Source organism: Prionailurus bengalensis, unplaced genomic scaffold (genome assembly GCF_016509475.1).
Source record: "Prionailurus bengalensis isolate Pbe53 unplaced genomic scaffold, Fcat_Pben_1.1_paternal_pri Un_scaffold_56, whole genome shotgun sequence".
NCBI lineage: Eukaryota > Metazoa > Chordata > Mammalia > Carnivora > Felidae > Prionailurus > Prionailurus bengalensis.
The window spans coordinates 125,633-131,632 of record NW_025091158.1 but is presented as its reverse complement, the minus strand read 5'-3'; the positions used below and the strand labels follow the sequence as shown (position 1 = coordinate 131,632).

At 51.2% G+C, this 6,000-nt stretch overlaps 1 pseudogene; it reads right to left on the bottom strand.

Annotated features, from left to right (window-relative positions):
• Positions 1-205: 205 nt before the first annotated feature.
• The window catches only part of LOC122478373, a 65,779-nt pseudogene continuing 59,984 nt past the window's right edge, over positions 206-6,000 (bottom strand).

The window sequence follows — 6,000 nt, the reverse complement described above, 5'->3', positions numbered from 1 at the left end:
GGCCCTTCTCTGCAGCTCCAAGACCAAAGCTGGTCTCTCAGGACCCGCTGTCCCTCTGCCAGAAGCATGCACCCTCAGGTCTTTATCCTGCCTCTTCCAGACACTGGTGTTTCAGAGCAGGTGCCACCTCCTGGGAAAGGCCCACCTTCGTCCCCACTAAAGTCACCTTTCCATGTCTCTGGCCAGATTACTCTGTCTTGTCTGCTTCCTGTGCTGCTCACTTTTTAGCAGGATCTTGCATACTGCCTGAATTATCGCTTGTCCCCTCCCAGTAAGAAGTGAGCACTGGTAGCCATCTTGTCAACATTATAGCCCTGGCCCCCAGGACTGGGCCCAGCACCAAGGTGCCTTACAGGTGTTGAGGATTAGGTTACCGAGGTCTTTGCCAAAGCTGGACTGCTTGAACCCTCCAAAGGGAGCAGCCACGTTGGTCTTGTTGTATGTGCCTGCCTCCAGTTTGCTGCTAACATACAGGGCCTTGTTGATGTCCCTGGTGAAGATGCCAGAGGCCAGACCAAATTCTGCCACATTGGCCCCAGACAGCACGGTGTCCATATCACTGCAGGGAAAACCCATGAAGAACTCTGTGAGGAGGGTCATGGGGCCACCTGACACATGGAATGCAGGGAGACCTTCCCTCTCCTCTGAGGGGAGGCCAGGCCCACTCCAAGCTTCCCACATGCAGAACCCTCTGAGGAAATGTGCTGGGCCTACAGCAAGTAGGGCACCTGAGAGAAGAGGAAAGAATGACAGGGAGGAGGCAGAACAGGGTCAGACCATTCTGGTCATCTTGGGTGAGCCCCTCACTTTATAGACAGGGGGATGGGAGTCCAGAGAGGGGGGCAGGCTAGAGTCACACTACACATGGAAAAGTGCATCTGTCAGGCCTTCTCAAGGGGCTACCCTGGGGGCCTTCCCACAAAGACTTCATAGGCTTGAAGACTCACCACAATATTTGCTTGGTAGACAGTAGAAAAGTGTCTCATTCTAACACAGCATGTGAAGATAATTTTGATAATTTTTTGACAGTTGGAAGTACAGTGTATTGAGGATGAGGTGCCATTCTAGAATTTGCTCAGAGGTTCACTCTGAAAAATAATAGTCAGGAAAAGAGTCTGTGGTAGAGCAATTATGGCCGGTTCCTATTCCTCTCCTGGCCTCGATGACTTGCTGGACCAATAGGAGAGGGGAAAGTGAGGTTCCAGTGTTTCTGAGGCTGACTGATGGTTCTTGAGGAGGGTTACATCTTTCACTGGCCCTCTTTGGGTGAGTGAGGTGCCAAGCAGCAACTGCCATGCCACAGAAAGCCTAAGGAGAGGCCCTGACATGGAGGCAGAGATGGCCAGTCCCATCAAATGCTGACCAAATTGAAGATTCACAAGTGAAATAAGTAACTTGTTATTTCAAGCCACTGGAGTTTGGGATGGTTTCTTACACAGCAGTGGATAATGGGAACAGGACCAGCAGGCTGTGAGAGGCATCAGAGAGATGAAGTGGATGCTCTCAGTTGGAACCAGCCCTCCTGGACCTCCGGGGACTCTGCTAACTTCAGTGGTTGACAAGGACTGGGAAGTCTAGGTTAGGCTTCATCCTTAGCCCCCACCCCACCTGAATTCTCCTTCTGGCCACACCTGCCATCCACAAAGCTCAAGGGAAGAACCCAGTAAAGCAAGGAAGAGGATCCAGTTCTCAAGAGACATAAGCAGGGCTCCCTATCCATTAGCAAACTGAGAGATGATCATGATGGGCCCAAGGACTCCTCCTTGGCTATGAACATGTGGTTCTCCACATCCATGAAAATGGTTGGCTCGAAGAAGAAACCTAAGGGGCAGACAGGATTCCATGGTGTGTAGGTGGGTGGTGCTCTCCCAGGCCAGGCCTGGGTCCCACCGGCCACCATGCACACATTTCTACTCTGGCACTGCAATTTGTGACACCTTTGTGGTGGAGGCCACACACTGTGGGTGCCTTTCCTTCCCCAGGTGTATGAGTCCATGGGATCCTCACAACCCTTTCAACTAAACACTGATGAGGAAAACGAGGCTAATGCTCCGTGTTGGTCTGTGATAGAACAGCAATTCGGTATCTAGTATAGCCCCTCAGGTGGCTCTCCATCAGTCCCTGTGGAGTAGGTTGAGTAGGGGGAGGTTGGACACGAGTTCTGATGGACAGGATCTCCCAGGACTGCTTCTCATCTCCTTCTAGGCACCTCAGTGTGGGTGCTCATGTCCCAAGCACCGGGGTGAGTGCCTCCTGCTCTCCTGTCAACATACGCCCACCACCTACTCCCATCCGGACTGCTGCCCCTACAGGCCCTGGTTCTAGATGGAACCACCTCTGACAGAATAAATGCTTCTTCTATTTCTCCTCTAGGCACAGAGCACAGGGGCCCTGAGACCCTACTGGACTGAGATTTCATTTAGCCTAAGGGAAAATTGAGAGACATGAAATTTTCTCTTTCTGATTTTTAGAAAAACAAAAAGAAATTAACTTTAAAAGTAACTTAAATAAAATATTCCATACTTTTCATACATTTGTAAATTATATTTTAACATTAATTACAAATTTTAAAACCAAAGTTAGGTATGAGGGGTGCCTGGGTGGCTCCGTCGGTTAAACGTCTGACTGGCTCAGGTCATGATCTCACGGTTTGTGAGTTCGAGGCCCGAGTCAGGCTCTGTGCTGACAGCTCAGAGCCTGGAGCCTACTTCAGATTCTGTCTCCCTCTCTGTCTCTGCCCCTCCCCCACTTGCACTGTCTCTCTCCCTCCCTCTCTCTCTCTTTCAAAAATAAATAAACATTAAAAAAAAGTTAGGTATGAACACATTTTGGCTCATGTGGTGTGGCCTGTATTCACTCCATCTGCAAACGAACTGTTGCCCATCAGGTGCTGGAGGCTCTGGGCTGGCCAGGCTCTGTCCCTTTCCTGTTCCTTCATACTCTTCTCTGCCCTTCTGGGCCCCATGAGGGGGACTGTATGCCCATGCTCCCTCATCTTCTGGCTTCCAGTACAGTTTTTACCTCATAGTTCTGCCCCTCACCAGATTCCAGAAATTCTATGCCCTCCTCTTGGCCCTCAGGCCAGGGGATGGTGATGATGGCTCCCCATTGTTCCTGATTTCGAGGTAATGCGCTCCGTCCCCTCACTGCTCTGCAAACCATGCCTTCAGTTCACTCTTTCCCATCAGCCTCTGAACTCTGGCATCATGGAGCCCCTAGTCCACAGGGGGGCAGGGAAGGGAGTGAGTAAGCAGAGTGGCAGTCAGTGTCTATAAAATTGCCACTGTAGGAGATTCCAGGGAGCAGCTGTGACACAGGAGCACATATGGTCTGGGTCTGGTTGTTATTTGAGCTGGTTGATGAATTCACCAGTTGGGGAAACAGGAGCTGGTTGCTCCTCAGAGGAGCAGAAAATGCACAGGGAGCAAGAAGAGGTGAGATGTATTCAGAGAGAATAAAAAATGGCTAGAGCATGTGTCATGGGCGAGCAAGTTAGAAATAGATCATGGAAGACCCTGGGTGGAAGTGAGGAATTTGAGCTCATCACCACAGGGGGATGGTGTAGAAATTGCCCCAATGTTGGGGAAGATATAAGCAGACTTCCGACAGCTACATGAGTAAAGGGTTAGCATGGTATAAGAGGTCCCTCAGGAAGCAGATGTGATGGTCCAGTTAGGAAAAGCTGTGGAGAGTCAGCAGGATGGTAGCAGGGATGCAGGGCAGGCAAGAAAGATTTTTAATTTAAGAGAATCAGGCAGTTAATTTAGAGTAGTGGGTCAAGAAAAGAGAGGAGTCTGAAATTCATTGTTTCCTTCCCTCCTTCATTCCATCAAATTAACTCAGGTTTCATGTGAGTCCCAGCGCTGGCATGAAGGACCTAATGGTGTACATAGAAACAGACACAGTGTCTTTCCCCATGTAGTGGGCAATCTAACAAGGAAGCAGTTCAAATAGTCCATGCCACAGCTCCTGCTCCTCTGGCTCCAGTGACTTGATCGAATGGAAGATTCTAGACAGGCAGGTGTATCCCTGGGTCAGGTTGGGGCTGGGGGAACTCAGATGATGTGATGGATTCGGTACCCATTCAGTGTAAAGGGGCTGTGGACATGCAGGTGAAGGTGTCCAGGTGGGAAGGATTTCTGGATGAGGAGGAGACAGGCAGGTGGAGGTATCCAGGTAGGCAGGATTTCTGAATGAGGAGCAGCCTAGAGACAGATATTTGGGGAGGTGCAAGCCACTTCAGGGGGTGAGATCCTCCAGGGTAAGTGTCTGCCATAAGCAACACTCCAAGCTCAGGAGAGACTTGAGCATACCTCCATTTAAGGGACAGGTGGTGAGGGAGGTTCAGTGAAGAGTGGCCACTGAGAAGTAATGCCAAAGATAGAAAGCCATGAAAGCCAGTGCCATGGAATCCATAGGAAGAGAGAATTTCAAGGATGCACAGAGGTTTATGGCACATTAAAGTCCACTATGATACACATTAAACCAGCACTGACTGGATTTCAGCTTTGCTGTCTTCACCTTGCCAGCACCACACCTGGTCTGGCAGGTGTCCAGATAGCCAAGGTCATGGCATCCAGTGCCACAGATGGGCCCTGAGGCCTGGGAGCCTAACCATGGCCTTCACATGCCTCCAATTAGAAGTAGACAGGAAACCAGAGGCCACGCTACTGGCCTTTCAGTTCACCCAAGTGGAGTGCTCTGACTGACCTGGCCGAGGGACTTGACTCCCACCACAGACCAATGTGGCCCCTTCCTCCACGCCACGCTGGCAGTACTCTATTAGCTTCCATAGGTGGGCTTGGTAGGTCTGTGGTCCATGGTTGGTGTCCCGGTCTAAAGGGTTACCGATCTTCATCCTCTTCACCTCTTCTACCTGTGGAAAGTTCTCCCAGTCAGGTCCTGCTCAGGTGCCCAAGTTCCTGGCAATGCTCCAAACCTGACTCACTGACATTTCTGCATTTGGCCACCAGCCACTGGCCCCTGAAGAAATTCCACACACCCTCAGGATGTTCCATATTCTGGTTCCAAACTTGCCTTCCAGGCTGAAACCCAAGATGTATCCTATGTGCAAGGAGACCCGAGCATAGCATCAAATGACCTGGGAAAACGGAGGTGTCCAGGGATATAGGTGAGGGCCGGACGTGGGGTTGGGGGATGGTGCCAGCAGAGTGCATCTCTACACAAGTCCTACACCCAGCTTCACAGGCTGAGAAGCTGAAAGAACATTTGTCTGGGGACTCCAGAACATGGGATGGGGATGGGGATGGGGCCAGGGAACACCAGTCCTGCTGCAATGCCCCGGTGGTAAGAGTGGAGCAGAGGCGCCTGGGCCTTGAGTCCACTCACTCCTGCTCCCACTTCTGCCTGCTGCAGGGCCCAGCTTCAAGGCCACCTCCTTCCAGGAAGTCTTCCCTGTTGCCTCAGACAACCGAAAAGTAGGTCTAGGCTTTGCCGCCTGGAGATGTGGGTCTGGATCTCCTTAAAGGATGTGCCATATAGTGTCTGATGGATTCTGGGGCTGAGTGCAGAGAGTCAGAAAAGCTCCTGAGTATGGGATGCTGTGCTACGGAAAAGAACTCAGGTGGCATAACCAGTGGGATGTAGACATCAGAACTTCTGGCCTCCAGACTAGGATCCACCTCTTCCATTTTTCTCTCTCCAGGCTCCTTCCTTGGTTTCCTAAAATCAAACAAGGTCATCTACACCCTCCCTGTGGCTGCATCAAGGTCAGGTCTGACTGGCCATCTCCTCTACCTCTGAGGCGAGGGCTGTCTCACCCCTCCATTCAGGCTCTGCACACACACTCCAGACAGGCCTAATCAGATGCAGCAGACACTCAAGTCCCCAAGGAACACCCTCTGCCCTTTCACCAAGAACCCCTTACTTTTCTGTGCTGAAAGGGATCCCCATCTCCTGCTTTGCTCCCCTTCTCTGCTGTCACTTGGCGACCCTCCAACCTATGTCCCTAGGATTCCAAGAGCAATAGTGCTGAGCGTC